This window comes from Trachypithecus francoisi, unplaced genomic scaffold (assembly GCF_009764315.1).
Source record: "Trachypithecus francoisi isolate TF-2019V2 unplaced genomic scaffold, Tfra_2.0 Lachesis_group0, whole genome shotgun sequence".
NCBI classification, from domain to species: domain Eukaryota; kingdom Metazoa; phylum Chordata; class Mammalia; order Primates; family Cercopithecidae; genus Trachypithecus; species Trachypithecus francoisi.
The window spans coordinates 17,939,338-17,959,577 of NW_022681453.1; the positions used below are offsets into that span (position 1 = coordinate 17,939,338).

General features: G+C 56.2%; 1 long non-coding RNA gene across 1 annotated transcript; it reads left to right on the forward strand.

Annotated features, from left to right (window-relative positions):
- Positions 1 to 1,010: 1,010 nt before the first annotated feature.
- On the forward strand, positions 1,011 to 3,292 carry LOC117081745. Its single transcript, XR_004436262.1, has 2 exons — positions 1,011 to 1,044; positions 2,667 to 3,292. It is a non-coding gene; the product is annotated as an uncharacterized LOC117081745 (long non-coding RNA).
- The last annotated feature ends 16,948 nt before the right edge of the window (positions 3,293 to 20,240 follow it).

Sequence of the window (20,240 nt, forward strand, 5' to 3'; positions counted from 1 at the left end):
TTTTTAATATTTTTTGTAGAGATGGGGTTTCACTATGTTGCCCAAGCTGGTCTCAAACTCCTGGGCTGAAGCCATCCTCCTGCCTTGGCCTCCCAAAGTGTTGGGATTACAGGTGTGAGCCACCACGCCCTGCTGGAATCTAGATTTTAACAAATCAGCTTGAAGCTGGCAAGCTGGGAGAGTGGATACCCCCAACCCCCTCTTTGCTGATTTCCTGCATGTGGGGGTACATGTGAGCATGCAGGCAAACACACACACATGCACGCACGCGTGCACACACACACACACACACACACACAGCCAGATCTCCAAGGCCACAGGCAGCCCATATCGTCTCCAAACCTCAGAAACACAAATGCATTAATGGAAGAGCCATTATGCTCCCAGGTGTGTCTAACAAGCATCTTGTGGCGTCACTGGGCAACCCAAGAGACTGACTCTGCTGGTAGAATGTCAGGCCATGGGGCCAGTGAGCCTGAATGTCCAGCCCCTAGCATGGGGCCTGTGGGTGTGACAGGGTCAGTTGGGACCCAGTGGCTCCACAGGTCAGTCCTGGGCCTGAACTACGACCTGTCAAATGTCACCTGTGGTTCTGGCTGCCAGGCTGTTTGGGGCTTTCTGAGAGTATCCTCAGTAGTGGCATAACAGGAGCCTTTCTATTCCTCCTGGGACCTCACACTAAATCAGGAGGAGGACAGATCTCCTCCTCTAGCCCTGGAGGCTAGGTCCTTGGAGGAGATGACTGTCACCTTGAGAAGCCACCCTCCAGGTGTGTGTGGCCATACTGGTGTGTGTGGCCACCGGCCAGGTGTATACAACCCTCCAGGTGTATGTAGCTGCCTTCAGGGTATTACATGGAGCTGATCTCTGGCCATGCGCTTTTTATTTTATTTTATTTTTATTTTTTTGCGGGGGTGGGGTACAGAGTTTCGCTGTTGTCGCCCAGGCTGGAGTACAATGGTGCAATCTCAGCTCACTGCAACTTCTGCCTCCTGGGTTCGAGTGATTCTTCTGCCTCGGCCTCCCAAGTAGCTGGGATTACAGGTGGGTGCCACCACGCCCAACTAATTTTTTGTATATTTAGTAGAGACGGGATTTCACCATGTTAGCCAGGCTAATCTCGAACTCTCAACCTCTGGTGATCCGCCCACCTCGGCCTCCTAAAGTGCTGGGATTACATGCGAGAGCCACTGTGCCAGGCCTAATTTTTGTAGTTTTAGTAGAGACAGGGTTTCACCATGTTGACCAGACTGGTCTCAAACTTCTGACCTCAGGTGATCCACCTGCCCCAGCCTCCCAGTGCTAAGATTACAGGTGTGAGCCACCCCGCCCAGCCTGGTCATGTGCTTCTTCTTTCTCAGGACCATGACCAATGACAGTGACTCCCAGCCTGTCACTCCCTGAGGTCAGGAGCTGAGTTCCATGGTTTCCAAGCCCCAGGGTCTGGCTAGTTAGGAGCCCAGTTAAGCAGTCTCATGACTCCACCCCAGGCTTCCAGGCTGGAGATGGGGCCAGATAGGGGTGGGTGGGGTGGTGGGAGCTAGGGGATTACTCCCAACAATCCATTCTCCTGTGACTCCACCGTCAGGGAGAAGGGGCCCAGCCTGGCCTTCTGGCCCCCTGGAAAGGTAGGGGTGAAATGATCCCAGGTTGGATAGTTCCCCACCCCCAACTGCTCTATCCCAGCCCAGCTTCCTCTGTTAACCCCCTCCGGCCACATCCCAAATCCCCAATCCCAGCAGCAGACCTCGGTGTTTGCCTGTTGCCATGGTGATGGGATGCACCTTTCTGTTACTATGGCAACCATCCAGGGGTTTTTAAAATTCAGTTGAGGTAATTTCCACCCCTCAGTCCTCATCTTCAGACACCTCGTTTCTTCTTTCTTCTCTGAATCTTAGAACGATGGTGGGAGGGGGGCCTGTAGCCACCAGCCAGAGATGGAGGGTCAGAAGGGCTTGTGGGAAGACTTGGGCCGATTCGTCCCTGACTCCTGCACCCAGACTAGATCCAGAATAGGACAGCTTCCTCCCATTCCCTCCCCAGGCCCATATCTATGGGGAGAAGATGAGAGCTTCACATCTCTTGGCAGGCAGAGGCCAGCACACCTGGGAGGCCCAGGTGAGGGTGCAGCCATTGTGGCCCTGTGCCCACGCAGGAGCAGGGAGAGTCAGCGGGGGTCCTCCCAGTCCTCCCCACTGTGTCCCCAGGGCTCATCTGGGGATATCAGGACACCAGGGATCAGACCCTGGGACCACAGAACACAGATGTTGTTTATGCTGTGTCCTGGTGCTAAGGAGCTTAGCTCAGTGGAACCCCAGGCTGATGGATTTGGACAGAGGGCCTCTGAGAAGGCTGGTGGGAAGGGGGGTGCACACGCTGTCCAATACGTCCCCTCCCCCTGCTGGAGCTCTCAGTCACTGGGCACCTGCTTCATGAAGTCTAGGCATTGTAAATTCATGAGGGCCATCACCCCTCCCCGCCCCCACCTGCCTCCTGGCTGGAGAAGAGGAGCTGACAGCCCAGGATAGGCAGGTAGATGCATCCACGGTTTCCCTACCCCACCAGCAGAGCAGGCTGGGACTAGGGGCGATGGAGCCCCAGGTGCCATGCACTGCCCAGTCCTCGTCTGCAGGTAACTCTTTCCCCGCTTGACTTGTCTCTAGCAGCTGATGCTCCCACAGATGGGACCTCCCCCAGAGAAGAGGTTTCAAGCAGGGAGGATCTGGGAGTCCTGTGGCAGGGATGCCTCCCCACCTGCCCCCACCTCTGACCTGGGTCTGTTTTCCCCTCCTACCCATCCGTCAGGGAGGGGCCCTTCCATCTCAGGATGGACACTGAGCATTGCTGCAACTCCGACAGCCCCATGCCTGGTTCCGCAAAGCCAAGGACTACAGGGCCATCACATGGGTGTCAGAACCAAAAGGAAGTCACTTCTTGCCTCCCTGTCCCTTAGGCACAAGGGCCAAGACCCTATAGCTACAGCCCTTCCAGGGTACATATGAGCCAGTTAACCTTGGGAGGTGACAGAGAACCCCTGGGTGGGGCCCTGCCCACTCCCCCTCCTCTTTGCCAAAGGCAGGGATGACCCAGAGACCAGATGATGTGTTTGAGATAAGCATTGCCCTCCCCAGTCTTTTACAGAGCAGCAGCCTGAGTCCACTCCACCTGGGAAAGGGGGTCCCTACTGCCTGCCCACCGAGGCCCCATAAGGCCATCACAAGGGTCCACAAGTGCCTGAACACCTGGGTCTGCAGCCCCCCATGTACAGGGTAATAAAGTGTGTTTCAGACTTTTCTTTTTTTCTTTTTTTTTTGAGACGCAGTCTCGCTCTGTCGCCCAGGCTGGAGTGCAGTGGCCGGATCTCAGCTCACTGCAAGCTCCACCTCCCGGGTTTATGCCATTCTCCTGCCTCAGCCTCCCGAGTAGCTGGGACTACAGGCGTCCGCCACCTCGCCCGGCTAGTTTTTTGTACTTTTCGGTAGAGACGGGGTTTCACCGTGTTAGCCAGGATGGTCTCAATCTCCTGACCTCGTGATCCCCCTGTCTTGGCCTCCCAAAGTGCTGGGATTGCAGGCTTGAGCCACCGCGCCCGGCCTCAGACTTTTCAAGAGTTATTATTCCCACCAGCCCTGTAGGCTCCACCAGCCCAGACAAAGCCACAGGGTTCTCCATGGTAGGCAGTGTTAATTATTTTCTGTCCTGCTGCCAGCTGGTGGGAAGGGTAAGGGAGGAGGGGTTGCCGAGACCCCTGGTAGGAAGGTGGTGGGACCCAGAGCTGGGGCAAGGATGGAGGAGTGCTGTGCCCACCCACCTACCACCACCTGCCCACTGTTCTTTCTACCCCTGCTCCTCCCAAGCTCCCAAACCAGAGAAGCCCTAGGTTAGGGCTGGGGAGGAGGGAGCCCAGCCCAAGCCATAGGTGAGCATGGGAATGTCCCGTGCAGGGAACCCCGGTCCTGAGCCTTCCCTCCCCACTCAGCGAGGGCTCCAGCAGCTGGACAAGCAGAGGAGGATGCTCATCTCCCCGGTCACTCATAACCTTCTTGGGTTATGGAACCCAAGGAGGGCCAGACTCCCTTCTTTCCCCAGCAACCTGTGGTTCCCCAGCTCTCTAGAGATCTCCCAATATCAGGGAGCTGATCCTGAGCCCCTCTACAGTTCCTCCAAGGCCTCCATGCTTGAAACCCTATGGCTGAAGTCCTGGGGATCAGGGGTGCTAGGGGCTTCTCATGTGAGCAGCAGGCATCTGGTCAACCCCTCTCAGTGTGGCCGGCTTGTGCTTGGCATCAGCTAAAGCAACAGCCAGCTGGGGCAGGCCTTCCAAGAAGGTTAGCTGGCCCTGACAGGATTGTGCAGCACTGGAGCCCTGTCCAGTCAGACAAGGAGAGCAAGTGAGAGAGAGAGACCAGAAAGGTAAGGCAGGGCTGATGCCAGCCCCTCTGCTGGGGCAGGACAGAGGTCAGCAGGGTGGGAATGGAGGCAGCTCCATCCCGAATACCTGATGGCTTAGATTCTGGCACGGCCTAGACTCCTGGCACCGTTTTTCCTTTAGGGTCAGAGCCAGCAACCTGCCCCACATCCTGTGTGTCCATATCATGCAGGGGGCAGGCCTCAAATTCCACAGGACCAGTGTTCCTGGACTAGCCAGGAATTCAGCATCAAGAAACTTGAATTGCTCTGTCTTAGTGGAGCAGGGTCCCTGGGGCTTCAGGATCAGGTGTCAAGGCCCAGAGGCCTTCCTTCCATGGAAGCATGTAAAAAAGAAGTGCCCACACTGTTTATAGCCTGTGTGATGTGCCAGTGCAAACCCAGAACATATGGCCTTGTTCTTGGGGCAGCCACCTGCCGGCCAAGACATGAGCATCCCAGCTTTAGAGCTGGGAAACTCAAAGGCTCAGAGAGGACAGGAGATTTGTCCGAAATCCCACAGTTCATGATCTCCCCAGCCTGGAAGCTGGACAGTGGGGCCAGGGGGCGTTGCCTAACCAGGGCACAGGGAGGAGGCACTGATCAGGTCGCCAAGGCAGGGCTCTCCACCAGCACAGGGGGGTAGAATGGGCCTCCTGGTAGGGAGTGAGGGGCCCAGTTCCGCTGGCATGGAGCTGAGGTTTTCAGGTGATCTGTCAGTGTGGATAAGGGTGGTTGCTGAGGGGTGGGGTATATATGCTGTACAGTCAGCTGCTTAGGCGACCCTGGCACAAAGACAAGGTTTTTTGCCCAGACCAGAGTTGGGAGTGTGGGAGGGTACTTGGGGGGCATTGAGGTGGTCCCCGCAGCTGGCAGGGGCTGAAGATGAGGATTGAGGAGGCCCTCCTAGCACATCTGACAGTGCTGCACTCCCTGAACCTCCTGAAGCAACCCTGGTGTCAACAGCCCACCTTGGTCTCTGGAAACACTGACAGGCCGCCCATCCCAGCTCTCTCAGGTGCCTCTTTCTTTGCTCCCAGTCCTGTCTTCCAGAAGGATTCTGAGCTCCCTGCAGGCAAAAACCACATCTGGCTCATGTCCACCACCCACTCCCTCTCCCCGACCCCCCTACCCTGGGGCCTGGGAAAGGGAGGGTCACACAGGCTGTACTGTGAGGCAGTGAGTGAGTTTTCTGTAGAGCTTTGAAAATGGACCTTGTGGTCAGTCACTAGATCAGGTGACTGAGCTTTTACCCAGGGTTGCCAGAATCTGGGGACCAAATGTGACTGAGCCAGAGGTGGTGGCCCTCCTCCCAGAGCTCAGAGTCTCTTGGGAAAGGAGAAGAAAGCAGAGAAAGAGTGTTCCGACCTGTGATGGGGCCACAGGAGCTGTGAGATACCAAGGGAGGGACTGGGGCTTTGAGGAGAAGTCCCTGAGCTGAGCTAGCCAGGTCCAGGGGTCTCCAACTGCAGCCCAGAGCAGGAAGCTATATAAGGACCTGGGAGGAGCCCCTCATGCTGGAGCTGTGTAGTCAGGCTTTCTCTGAGAGCTGGTCTCAGGGGAAGAGGATAAAAGGGAGCTCAGAGCAGAGGTGCTGGGGGCACTGCCTGTCCACCACGGACAGCCTAGGGACATGCAGCCGGGATGCAGCGGAGGCAGGGCCCTGGGTCACTACCTGTCAGGAATCTGAAGCACAGGCCAGCTCAAATCTCACTGACAGCAGGCTCCACTCACCCCCCTGGAGACTGAGAATGCAACCAGGGAGTGATCAGAGGACATTCAGGCCAGGAACATTGGAAGAGCAGACTCGGCGGGTACTTGTCACCTCAGCCTAGTCTAAACTCAGCTGTGTCACTTCCCAGCAGGCACCCCATTCCCAGGGACTGGCTTGTCTTCCCCCAGGGCCTGCCATCGTGGCCCCAGATGTCCTTGCCCGGCATACACCTGCCCCACCGCCCACTCCTCCCAGACACAGTGTCAGTTCCCCCACATCTGGGCAGGGGAAGCCTGCTTTTCAACAGCTGCCAAAATGGACTCAGCCTCCTTCTTTGGAAACTCTCTGCCCAGCTCAGGCTGCCTGAAGTGACCGTGGGGCTGGGGCCCTCAGTGGGGTGGGAATGGGGAAGGTGAGGGAGGAAGCCCCTCAGCCCTGCTCTGGAGCTTGCATGAGCTGCCGCTGCTGTCCATTGCCCCAGTCTTGCCTGATGACCACATGGACTTCTGAGCCCCCAGCCTCATAGCTTACCACTGCCTGCCCTACTTCAGTCAGGCTGAAGTTCTCTTGGGCCCTCCCCAGACAACCTGTCTCCTCTCCTGGCCTTTGCTTCCCTTCAGAGACTCTTCGTGTGGCCCTGCATTCCCCACCACCACACCAGCTAAGCCGAACTGTTTTTGCCAGTGCCCCAGTGCCCACCTCCACCCCTATGGTAAGGAAAGGCTGTCACACCAGGGGTGCACCATAAGCATCGTCACCCCTGGCCGTGATTCTCCAGGATGGGTGCTCTCAGGGATGACGCCTGACCACCTGGGATCAACTGTGCTCCCTCCTGCTCCTCCAGCCCTGGCTCCAGTCCCCTTGGCTTTACCAGGCTCTGAAGACCTGACCTAGACTCAGGGTCCCATCCGAGGCCCACACTCAGCCCAGCTGTCCCTGCCCTCGCCCACCTGGGGAAGGAAGGGGCTGACATGTCTTCTTTCTCTACTCCCTTCACATCTGGAATTGGCCTTGTTGGGGGGCCCTGTGATGGGGAGAAGAGGGAGGGCAACCTGGCTAGGTCTCAGAGCTCTCTCAGCTGAGAAGTGGGGATGATTGTCCCCCAAGTCTATGGAGCATGGGGCTGCTGTGGACAATGGGATCTGGGCCTCTGCTGGGAGGTGTTGACCTCAATGCATCTCTCCCTGCCTGACTTCAGTGCTCTCTGCATCCTGATGGAGACTTTCTGACAGCGCAGGGGGCGGGTTGTGGGGTCCTGCTGCCTGTAGAGCTGTGTGTGAGCTCCTCTATGGCCCAAGGGCACGCAGGGGTCTCTGCTTGTCCCCTTCCTGTTAGACCTTGTGCCAGTGGGGAGTGAGTGTGCACCAGCCCCTCCCTCTGGGCACTCCAAAATGCACCCCTTGGAGACTGAGAGTACACCCCTCAAAGTTCATTTCCCATTTCCTGTGGGGCAGTTCTCAACCTGACAGGAATCCTCTCTCACCTCCCAGTCACCATTTCCTTCCACCCTTTCCCCCTTTCCCCCACTTAATCAGAATCTGCCCCCACCCCCACAGAGTGGCTTCCCCTCCTGGCTTCTCATTCCCCCTGCAGCAGGGAGGGGCCGACATCCCCAGCCCCCTACCTCCCTGCAGACCCTGTCTTCTCCCCTCTGCCCTTCAGGGGGCCCTATCCCATCCTGAAATGCTCCACCCTTCTGAGTCCCCTCTTCAACCTGGGGGTCAGTGTCCCAGGGTCCCCACCCCCAGCAAACTTGGCTCCTTTCAGCTCCCCTCCCTTGCGGGCAGTGGCAGGGCGTTCAAGTCCATTTAATCTTGGCAGAATGCAATTTCCTGCTTCAGGGAGCTGGCGGGTTTAGGAGGCTTAATGAGGGGGGAGGGGGGAGACAGGGAAGAAGAGAAGCTGAGACGGGGCTGGGAGATGGAGACGGAGAGTCCCTGAGAGGGGTGGTTGAGGAAGTCTCGGGGATGCGTGTGTCTGGGGGTCACCCCGGGGTCCTTAGGAACACACAGGGGTCAGCTCTTCTGCGTCAGGCTCTCACTGGTAGGTCAGGGGCTCCTGGGCGAACCACCCAGCCCTAACTCTGTGGGGTGTGAATGGGGGGAGGGGAAGGGGCCTCAAAGTGACTCACTGTCAGCAAGAAGAGGGCCTGGGGTAATGAGATGCGTGCCTGTGTGCACGGGGGAACATGCGCCTCTACGGCCAAGGGGGTGGGGGGTGCAGGTCCCAGTGTGCAGGCTGGGGAGGGGTCCCGGGGAAAATGTGCAGCTGGAGGTGCTGGGTGGACTGGACACTTTGGGTGGGTTCCAAGGCGGGACAAAGGGTGTAGCTGGCAGCCCCAAGACCCCCAAGTGGTAGAATGGGCAGCCAAGCTGGAATTTCAGCCCCAAATGGGATGCTTATCTGTACGCTGCCACCAAGGAGGCAGAGAAGATAAAGGACAAAGGGGCCTCTTAGCTGCTGGAAGCCCCACACCTGGTGGGGGCGGGGTAGCCAAGAGCCCTGCCTGACACCTGGAGCACAGACAGCTCCTGGGGGAGACTGAAGCCCCTGCCTACAACCCGCCTGACCCCCTGACGGCACCCCTACCCCTCTGTTCCCCAAACTGGCTCAGCAGATCTGTTCCCAGAGAAGCCCTTGGAGGAGCTGCAGTCCATCGTGGCAGGGAATCCCCAGGCAGGGCTTGGGGGAGGGTTAGGGATGGCCCAGGACCATCCCCCAGCCCACTCCTCCTTCTAGGAGTGCTCATTCATGGGGGTCTGGGGGAAAGGCTGGTGAAGACCCTGGGAGGCTGAAGCCCTCAACTCCTTGGTACTTTGGGCACAGCTTTGTCCCTCAGTATCTGGGCCTTAATATCTTATGAATTAGGGCGCTAGGGCAGGGACTCTGAGGAGTAACCCCTGCCCCCTTGGAAGCAGACAGGCCTTACCCCAGTGCAAGGACCCTCCATGGGTGTGCTTGGATGGCAGCCAGGAGTGCAGAGGAGGATGCTGGGAAGCAAGGGAGGGCAGAAGCTATGAGAGGGACCTGGCCTATGGCCTTATGCCCTCGTAGAAGCCTCAAGGCGCACCCGTTTACCACCTCTCCTGAAAGCAGCTTGTCCTACAGATGAGGTGTCCTGTCCCTCGGGGGAGGATGGGTCTCAGCCAACCAATAGAGTCCTCACAGAAGCAGCAAAGGCCCCCCAGGCTGGCAGTCTCCAGCAACACCCAGCCCCAGCCTCTGGTTCCATGCAGCTCTGCTTCCTGGGGCCAGCTGAGCCTGCTCACCTGGCCTAGGTACTTCTGGCTGGGTCCTCCCCAAGGACTGTTCGAGGGCCCACATCTGCCCTCACTGACTCTCTGCTGCTCCGTCCAGGCCTCCCCGGCCCTTGGAAGAGCCAGCCCACATGAAGCTCATGTGCCACTGCTGCTGCCCTCACCCCGTCACTCATCTCTAGTAGGTTGTGAAGCTGCCTGAGTCCTGCCCCGCTCTGGCCTCCAGGACACACCATGGCAGGGCATGCCTCCAGGCTCTCCCACTGCTGTTCACTCATCCTTCAGGACAGGTTATCTGTGACACGTCCTTTAAGGCCCAGTGGCAGTATCACCTCTAGGCAGCCTTCCTTCAGTCACCCTCACAGCCCCAGGGCACTCTCTGCACCCTGTTGCCCGATACCTCCCTGCTGACCCGGGGCTTCATCTTCTTGCCCTACAGCTCCTGGTGCATGATTGTTTGCAGGAACTGTGGGCTGGGTGTTGGGGTCAGAGCCAGAGTGGGAAAGCCAGAGTGAGGCTGTCCCGTTTAAGGAGGGAGACAGGTGGGGGCCCAGGAGACCCAGGTGGCCTGCCATTCCCATGACAACCCATATGCTGGTCCCTCTTCCACCTGCCCCGGCCCCACGGAGGACAGTAAGGTTGCCTTTGCCTGTGGAGGCTCTGGTGGGTATAACGTGTGTGCTAGGTGGGCCACCGTGCGGGCCTGGATGCCCAAAGATCAGAGGCAATGGCAGAAGACACGGTCAAGGCAGGGCAGTTGAGGACTGTCCCAACCTGAGTGGACCCTTCTGTTAGATGAGAAGATAAATGCGCCCCCACTCTCTCCTGAGGCCGCAACAGAGCAATTCCACAGTCTCTTGTGCCCCAGTGATGGCATCTGTGTCTCCCTGTCATCCACTGGGGAGGGCTGATGAGTCATAACAAAGGTGACTCAGGGAGCCTGCGCCCTACACACTAGATGCTGCTCCTGGCAATCTGTGCTCGGTGGCTTGTTTGATCCTTTCAGCACCCTGTGAGGAAGAAACTTGCTCTCATTTAACAGCTGAGGAAACTGGGGGCAAGTGCATGCCCATGGGAGGGTGAGAGCCTCATGCAGCCAGGCCTGGAGCTGGGGCCCATGATGGGACCTGCAGGAGGCTTCCATGCATATGCATGCACACACACCTCCAGCCCCAGCCTTGTTGAGTCTGTCTTTCTTCTCTCTTTTCTTTCTTTCTTTTTTTTTCTTGAGACAGAGTCTCACTCTGTCACCCAGGCTGGAGTGCAGTGGCGTAATCTCGGCTCACTGCAAGCTCCGCCTTCCGGGTTTACGCCATTCTCCTGCCTCCAGCCTCCTGAGTAACTGGGACTACAGGCGCCTGCCACCACGCCCGGCTAGTTTTTTGTATTTTTAGTAGAGACGGAGTTTCACCGTGTTAGCCAGGATGGTCTCAATCTCCTGACCTCATGATCCCCCTTTGGGAGGCTTCAGCCTCCCAAAGTGCTGAAATTACAGGCGTGAGCCACCATGCCTGGCCAGCTGGCTGGCTTGCTTGCTTTCTTTTTTTTTTTTTTTTTTTTTTTTTGAGGCAGAGTCTCGCTCTGTCGCCCAGGCTGGAGTGCAGTGGCCGGATCTCAGCTCACTGCAAGCTCCGCCTCCCGGGTTTACGCCATTCTCCTGCCTCAGCCTCCCCAGTAGCTGGGACTACAGGCGCCCGCCATCTCGCCTGGCTAGTTTTTGTATTTTTAGTAGAGACGGGGTTTCACCATGTTAGCCAGGATGGTCTCGATCTCCTGACCTCGTGATCCGCCCGTCTCGGCCTCCCAAAGTGCTGGGATTACAGGCTTGAGCCACCGCGCCCGGCCTGCTTTCTTTCTTTCTTTCTTTCTTTCTCTCTCTTTCTTTCTCTCTTTCTTTCTTTCTTTTCTTTTCTCTCTCTTCCTTCCTTCCCTCCCTCCTTCTTTTCTTTCTTTCTTTCCCTTCCCTTCCCTTTCTTTCTTCCTTTCTTTCTTTCTTTTTTTTTTTTTTTTTTTTTTTTTTTTTTTTTTTATTTTTTTTATTTTTTTTTTGAGACGGAGTCTCGCTCTGTCGCCCAGGCTGGAGTGCAGTGGCCGGATCTCAGCTCACTGCAAGCTCCGCCTCCCGGGTTCACGCCATTCTCCTGCCTCAGCCTCCCGAGTAGCTGGGACTACAGGCGCCCACCACCTCGCCCGGCTAGTTTTTTTTGTATTTTTTAGTAGAGACGGGGTTTCACTGTGTTAGCCAGGATGGTCTCGATCTCCTGACCTCGTGATCCGCCCGTCTCGGCCTCCCAAAGTGCTGGGATTACAGGCTTGAGCCACCGCGCCCGGCCTTTTTTTTTTTTTTTTGAGACGGAGTCTTGCTCTGCCGCCCAGGCTGGAGTGCAGTGGCCGGGTCTCAGCTCACTGCAAGCTCCGCCTCCTGGGTTTACGCCATTCTCCTGCCTCAGCCTCCCAAGCAGCTGGACTACAGGCGCCTGCCATGTCGCCCGGCTAGTTTTTTTTTTGTATTTTTAGTAGAGACGGGGTTTCACCATGTTAGCCAGGATGGTCTCGATCTCCTGACCTCGTGATCCGCCCGTCTCGGCCTCCCAAAGTGCTGGGATTACAGGCTTGAGCCACCGCGCCCGGCCACTTTCTTTTTTTTTTTTTTTGACAGAGTCTCACACTATTGCTCAAGCTGGATGCACTGGCCGATCTAGGCTCACTGCAACCTCTGCCTCCCAGGTTCAAGCAATTCTGCCTCAGCCTCCTGAGTAGCTGAGACTACAGGCACGCGCCACCAAGCCCAGTTAATTTTTGTATTTTTAGGAAAGACAGGGTTTCACCATGTTGACTAGGCTGCTCTTGAACTCCTGACCTCAGATGTTCTGCCTGCCTTGGCCACCCAAAGTGCTGGGATTACAGGCGTGAGTCACCGCGCCTGGTCTCTCTCTTTTTTCTTCCTTCCTTCCTTCCTTCCTTCCTTCCTTCCTTCCTTCCTTTCTCTTTCTTTCTTTCTTCCTTTCTTACTTTCTTCTCTTTCTCTTTCTTTCTCTCTCTTTCTCCTTCCTTCTTTCCTTCCTTCCTTCCTTCCCCCCTCCCTCCCCCCTTCTTTCTCTCTCTCTCTCTCTCTTTCTTCTTTCTTTCATTTTTGAGAAGGATTCTTGCTCTGTCCCTAGGCTGGAGTACAGTGGCACGATCTCGGCTCACTGCAACCTCTGCCTCCCAGCTTCAAGCAATTCTCCTGCCTCAGACTTCCAAGTAGCTGGGACTACAGGTGCCCACCACCACACCCAACTAATTTTTGTATTTTTAGTAGAGACAGTGTTTCACCATGTTGGCCAGGCTGGTCTTGAACTCCTGACCTCAAGTGATCTGCTCACCTCCGCCTCCCAAAGTGCTGGGATTACAGGTGTGAGCCGCCACGCCCAGCCCCAGCCTCATGATTCTGATGTTTGGGTAGGTCGAGTGAGGCCTGGTGAGGTCTGAAGAGCTCTGTGGACAGCAAGGCCAGAGCTGCAGGGCTTCCACCTCTGCCCAGGCTCCACACTTCTTTTTCTTTTCTTTTCTTTTCTTTTTTTTTTTTGAGACAGAGTCTCCCTCTGTTGCCCAGGCTGGAGTGCAGTGGCGCAATCTCGGCTCACCGCAAGCTCCGCCTCCCAGGTTCACACCATTCTCCTGCCTCAGCCTCCTGAGCAGCTGGGACCACAGGCGCCCACCACCAAGCCTGGCTAATTTTTTTGTATTTTTGGTAGAGACGGGGTTTCACCATGTTAGCCACTATGGTCTCGATCTCCTGACCTTGTGATCCGCCCGTCTTGGCCTTCCAAAGTACTGGGATTACAGGCATGAGCCACTGTGCCCGACCTTCTTTTTTTTCTTTTTCTTTTTTTTTTTTTTTAAGACGGAGTCTCACTCTGTCACCAGGATGGAGTGCAGTGGTGTGATCTCGGCTCACTGCAAGCTCCACCTCCCGTGTTCACGCCATTCTCCTGCCTCAGCCTCCTGAGCAGCTGGGACCACAGGTGTCTACCACCATGCCCGGCTAATTTTTTTGTATTTTTAGTAGAGACAGAGTTTCACCGTGTTAGCCAAGATGGTCTCGTTCTCTTGACCTCGTTATCCGCCCGCCTTGGCCTCCCAAAGTGCTGGGATTACAGGCATGAGCCATCGTGCCCAGCTTAGGCTCCACACTTCTGAGGGGCTCAGGCTTCCCTAGATGCCAGGCCCTTTTCTGCCTGGAGTCTATCTCCCAGCACTTACAGGACCTCTCCAAGATGTGGGGTCTGGGTGGCGCCCAGGCCCATAGGGACTCAAATTCCCCTAAATCTAAGCCATCAGATTCTCCCATTCTGCCTTCCTGAGGTGACTCCCACCCCTGTAGGCCTTGCCTACCACTACTCTAAGAAAATTTTGGGCCAGGTGCGGTGGCTCAAGCCTGTAATCCCAGCACTTTGGGAGGCCGAGACGGGCAGATCACGAGGTCAGGAGATCGAGACCATCCTGGCTAACACGGTGAAACCCCGTCTCTACTAAAAAAATACAAAAATCGGCCGGGCGCGGTGGCTCAAGCCTGTAATCCCAGCACTTTGGGAGGCCGAGACGGGCGGATCACGAGGTCAGGAGATCGAGACCATCCTGGCTAATACGGCGAAACCCGTCTCTACTAAAAAATGCAAAAAACTAGCCGGGCGACGAGGCGGGCGCCTGTAGTCCCAGCTACTCGGGAGGCTGAGACAGGAGAATGGCGTGAACCCGGGAGGCGGAGCTTGCAGTGAGCTGAGAGCCGGCCACTGCACTCCAGCCTGGGCGGCAGAGCAAGACTCCGTCTCAAAAAAAAAAAAAAAAACAAAAATCTAGCCGGGCGAGGTGGCGGGCGCCTGTAGTCCCAGCTACTCCAGAGGCTGAGGCAGGAGAATGGCAGGAACCCGGGAGGCGGAGCTTGCAGTGAGCTGAGATCTGGACACTGCACTCCAGCCCTGGCGATAGAGTGAGACTCCGTCTCAAAAAAAAAAAAAAGGCCGGGCGCGGTGGCTCAAGCCTGTAATCCCAGCACTTTGGGAGGCCGAGACGGGCGGATCACAAGGTCAGGAGATCGAGACCACCCTGGCTAATACGGTGAAACCCCGTCTCTACTAAAGAATACAAAAAACTAGCCGGGCGACGAGGCAGGCGCCTGTAGTCCCAGCTACTCGGGAGGCTGAGGCAGGAGAATGGCGGGAACCCGGGAGGCGGAGCTTGCAGTGAGCTGAGATCCGGCCACTGCACTCCAGCCCGGGCGACAGAGCCAGACTCCGTCTCAAAAAAAAAAAAAAAAAAGAAAACAAAAGAAAATTTTGTTGAAATTTCAGGCCAAATTGGGGTGGAGAAGTCAGTCTCTGTGAACGGTGCCAACACAGGGCTGGGAGGATATGAAGTTGCAGAATGAATGAACGACATCTTTTTTTTTTTTTTTTTTAGAAACGGAGTCTCGCTCTGTCACCCGGGCTGGAGTGCAGTGGCCGGATCTCAGCTCACTGCAAGCTCCGCCTCCTGGGTTCACGCCATTCTCCTGCCTCAGCCTCCCGAGTAGCTGGGACTACAGGCGGCCGCCACCACACCTGGCTAATTTTTTGTGTTTTTAGTAGAGACAGGGTTTCACCGTGTTAGCCAGGATGGTCTTGATCTCCTGACCTCGTGATCCGCCCGTCTCGGCCTCCCAAAGTGCTGGGATTACAGGCTTGAGCCACCGCGCCCGGCCTTTTTTTTTTTTTTTTTGAGATGGCGTTTCCCTCTTGTTGCCCAGGCTGGAGTACAGTGGTGCGATCTCAGTTCACCGCAACCTCCACCTCCCAGGTTCAAAAGATTCTCCTACCTCAGCCTCCTGAGTAGCTGGGATTACAAGCATGGGCCACCACGCCCGGCTAATATTTATATTTTTAGTAGAGACGGGGTTTCTCCATGTTGGTCAAGCTGGTCTTGAACTCCCGACCTCAGGTGATCTGCCGCCTCAGCCTACCAAAGTGCTGGGATTACAGGCATGAGCCACTGCCTCCGGCATGAATGAATGACATGTGACCAAGACACAGCACATTTTATCCAGGCCAGAAGGACCAGGAGAGCCCCGCTAGGGAGACAGGGAAAGGCATTCCTGGTGGGAGAACAGCCTAGGCAAAGGCTTGGGGGGCAACATGACAGAAGACGTGATGAAAGGTGGCCCTTCAGAAACCTTAGTGATCTGAGGACCTCCAGGCCCTGAGATTTGCCTGGGAGCCCTTCCAGAGATCCTCCTGCTGCCTCTGCCTCGGGCACAAAGCAGGCCAACTGTGCTTTGCTTGTTCTGACTCAGACCTTCCACGTGGCTCTTTCAGGGCCCCTGTTTCCCTATCTGTCAAGTGGGATCTTCGTCTGTGGTCTGGCCTATACAGGGTGAGGGTCTCTGCCTGGGAAGATGTGAAGGCCTCATCCTGGGCCTGTGGGGACAGCATGGGTAGGGTTGGGTTCTCTACAGTCTAGGACCCACAGCCACACAGTCCCATCTTTCTTGGTGGGGAGGTGTCCTTGATCAGCAGGTGACAGAGGGAGCAGGAACTAACACCTGTCCAGACTACTGGGAGCCCCAGGGTTCCCCCCACAATAAGCCCCGTCGTGAGAAAACTCTAGGAGCAGCTTGGGGGATGTTCAGGGATTCAACACAGAATTTCCTGTAAACTCCGGCTGGTGGCAGGGCTCACATGTCTTGTGTCCCCACCCCAGCCCAGCCTACACGTTTTCCTCCAAGGCCCCTTCCCTATCTGAAAACCACAGGGTGGTAAGGGTCCAGCCTGGACACAGAGTCAGAGATCTGAGCAGGCCAAGGCTCAAGCACTGGATCTCCTCTCTGAGCAACTAAAACTCCAGCAAGAAACACCTGTGTCGTTGAGAGACTAGGCCCCAGCCAGCCCTGCCCAGCCCGTCTCTGGAGAACTGGGCCCCCATAGCCTAGCCTAGGCCCAACCAGACCCCTGGCTGGGAAACGTGGGTTTCCTGAGGCTATAGTCAACCCAGGGCCTTGGGTTGCTGCCTGAGGTCCCATCTTTGGGCCCCCCAGCAGGTTATGACCCCTCTTGGTCTGGGGTCCCAATGTCCTTGGCTATAGAGAGTACTGATCGCTGGGCACACTCAGCTGGTGGGGCAGCTGGGGCAAGAGAAGGGTGAAACATGAGGCAGTCCACTCCCAGGGAGGGAAGCTGGGGCTGAGCAGGTGATCTGTGGGACCTGTCCCTCAGGGGAATCTGGGAGTGGCAGACCAACCCTTCCCCCAGGCCTGCCTCCACCCTCAGAATCCAAGCACTGAGACTTGGGGGTTAACATAAAGAAGGTGAATTTCCTCCTGGTTCCAGCTACTCAGATTTCCATGTGCCTCCCCTTCCCTGGGCAGGAGTGGGGCACACAGAGAGAAAAGGGGCAGTGAGGACTGCAGAGGGGAGTGGGGTGGGAAGAGGCTAGGCAACCCGGGCAGAAGGATGGTCCCAGGGGTGCTTTAAGAAAAGATAAGGCGCCGGGCGCGGTGGCTCAAGCCTGTAATCCTAGCACTTTGGGAGGCCAAGACGGGTGGATCACGAGGTCAGGAGATCGAGACCATCCTGGCCTACACGGTGAAACCCCGTCTCTACTAAAAAATACAAAAAACTAGCCGGGCGAGATGGCGGGCGCCTGTAGTCCCAGCTACTCGGGAGGCTGAGGCAGGAGAATGGCGTGAACCTGGGAGGCGGAGCTTGCAGTGAGCTGATATCCAGCTACTGCACTCCAGCCTGGGCAACAGAGCGAGACTCCGTCTCAAAAAAAAATAAAAATAAAAATAAAAAAATAAAAAAAATAAAAAATAAATAAAAGATAAGGCAGCTGGGCAGAGTGGCTCATGCCTGTAATCCCAGCACTTTTGGGAGGCCGAGGTGACAGATCACTTGAGGTCAGGAGTTCTAGACCAGCCTGACCAACATGGCAAAAACCTGTCTCCACTAAAAATACAAAAAATTAGCTGGGTGTGGTGACACACACCTGTAATCCCAGCTATTCAGGAGGCGGAGGCAGGAGAATCGCTTGAACCCGGGAGGCGGAGGTTGCAGTGAGCTGAGATCACACTACTGCATTCCAGCCTGGGCGACAGAGCGAGAGTCCATCTCAAAGAAAAAAGAAAAGAGGCCGGGTGCAGTGGCTCACGCCTGTAATCCCAGTACTTTGGGAGGCCAAGACAGGTGGATCACGAGGTCAGGAGTTCAAGACCAGCCTGACCAACATGGTGAAAACTCGTCTCTACTAAAAATACAAAAATTAGCCGGGCGTGGTGGTGTGCACCTGTAATCCCAGCTACTCGGGAGGCTGAGGCAGGAGAATTGCTTGAACTCAGGAGGCGGAGATTGCAGTGAGCCGAGATCGTGCCATTGCACTCCAGCCTGGACAACGGAGCGAGACTCTGTCTCAAAAAAAAAAAAGAAAAAAGAAAAGACAAGGCAGGGGGCACAGGCCTCAGTTTCCCCTCAGGGACTATGAGGACTCCATCTGTCAGTGGTAGGGGGAGGGTGGTTGTCTCCCTCTGTGGCAGCACTGCCCCCTGTGCCCTCTACTGGTGTCCTGGGCAACCTGGACCTGCCAAGGACTGGGCCAGCCAGGACTGCTGCTTGAGCCCAGAGACTTCCCTGCAAGCTGGGACCATGACTAAGGTAGGGGCAGGGGGTAGTACACAGTAGGTGAGCAGGCAGGTTGTGGCCACATGAATGCATTCCTCTGTGTGGCAGGAACTAGATTTCCCTGATTTAGTCTGTGGGTGCTGGAGCCAGGCAGGACAGAGTGTGAAGTCTGGATGTATGATCTCTCCCCATGCAGCCCTCCGCAATCCCTTCCTCACCCCTCTTCTGTCTCTTATCCCTCCATCTAGGTTGGTCCCTGCTCCTTCTGGCAGCAAATATGGGCTTTGCAGAAACTTGTCCTGGGATTAAAGCTTAAACTGCTGTCTCAGGAGAGTGGGGGAGGGAGACCAAGCCAGTGGGCCCTGTGTTTGGGGTATATAGGAGCCAGGGAGGAGGCCGCTCTCCCCACCTCAAAACTCTATGTCAGGCCCAATGGATGGGCTTCTAGGGAAGGAGGAGGGAACCTGGCCAAGTCTGAAGGTACCCGGTAGCAGCCCCCGTGCTCTAGGCAGACCCTGTTCTCTCTCTCCTGGATACTCACAGCCTCCTCTCTGGCACCCCCGTATCCAGGAAGATGTTTTAAAACTTGAAATCAGACATGGCATATGCCCCATCACCCTCAAGTCAGCCATTGTCCTTTATTCTTTCAGAGGTTGCAGTCCAACATTCAAGGGGGTCCTGGCCTGGAATCCCCAACAAGGTCATCCAGTCCTTTACTCCTCAAGGTCTCGGCATTCCCCTCTATTAAATAGGTACACAATGATGTTCTGGCCAAGGTGAGCCTGAGGCCTAATTCTTCCCAGGAGTTCACAGATAGCAGCCCTGCCCAGCCCCTCTCTGGAGAACTGGGCCCAGAACCAATCCCTGGGTGAAGGGTCAGAAGTCAGGAATGGCCAAGGCCCCCACTCTGCCCAGTTACATTTGAAAATCAAATCCTAGGCCGGGCGCAGTGGCTCAAGCCTGTAATCCCAGCACTTTGGGAGGCCGAGACGGGCGGATCACGAGGTCAGGAGATCGAGACCATCCTGGCTAACACGGTGAAACCCCGTCTCTACTAAAAATACAAAAACTAGCCGGGCGAGGTGGTGGGCGCCTGTAGTCCCAGCTACTAGGGAGGCTGAGGCAGGAGAATGGCGTAAACCCGGGAGGCGGAGCTTGCAGTGAGCTGAGATCTGGCCACTGCACTCCAGTCCGGGCGACAGAGCGAGACTCTGCCTCAAAAAAAAAAAAAAAAAAAAAAAAGAAAGAAAGAAAATCAAATCCTAACAGGACAGGAAGGCACTGAAACCCCAGGACAGGAGCACAGACTTGTCCTCACTGACCTACCAACCACAACACAGGGAGCAAAGGGGTTCATCTTTCTAGATGGAGTGCTCAGGAGCAAGCACCAGGCTGACCAGGGCAGGCCTGGCTTCCCACCCACCTGGCACCTGCCCTACTTCCCCAACCCTCCTCCAATGCACTGAAGCCATATGCTGTAAAGACGAGATTCTCGGGAGGGAGCATCCTTCATTGGCCAGTCCCGGCACTGCTGTGCACAGAGGTCCTGCTGGTGAAGTCTCTCCAGTTCCTGGCTGGAGGAAGCTGGAGACCAAATAGGATGCTCTGGTCTCAGATCTCTGGTCTGAGATGAGACAGTGATCTCATATCACAACTCCTCCTTGGGCATGACCTGGAACCAGGCTTAGGGAGGAGGGCCAGGATGGCAGGGTGCCCAGCGTCTGCCCACCAGCTCCCCCCTTCCCTTTTGAGGGACTGCCTTCATCTGGGCCCCACTCTCCTGCTGGGATTGAGGAACTAGGGTAGGCCACACCACCGCTGTCACGGAAGGGACATTCCCCAGTCATTCGGAACTAAGTAAGTCCAGATCCCAGCTTGCAGTCCTGGCTGCAGGACCCTCCTCGGGCCCCCATCCCCCAGGACTGTGGCCACACAGACACATGGAGGGAGTGTGTGCAGCAGATGCAGGCCTGGGAGGCAGCCAGAAACCTCCCAAGATCAGAGCCTGTCACCGCAGCTTTGTCAGGGAGCTGCCTAGGTCTCTCCTAGTCCTGAGGAACACCTCTGCCTAAGGGACTATACCTGCCCCTGGAGAGCTCATGGTTAAAGCTGCAATGCCTTTTTAAGTTAAAGCAGTGTCTACCTTGAGTCCTTGCTGCTGCAACTTAAGACCCTCTCTCCTCTGTCCACCTCTTTAGCAGTGCGGGGAAACAGCAAATGGGCATCTCTCCA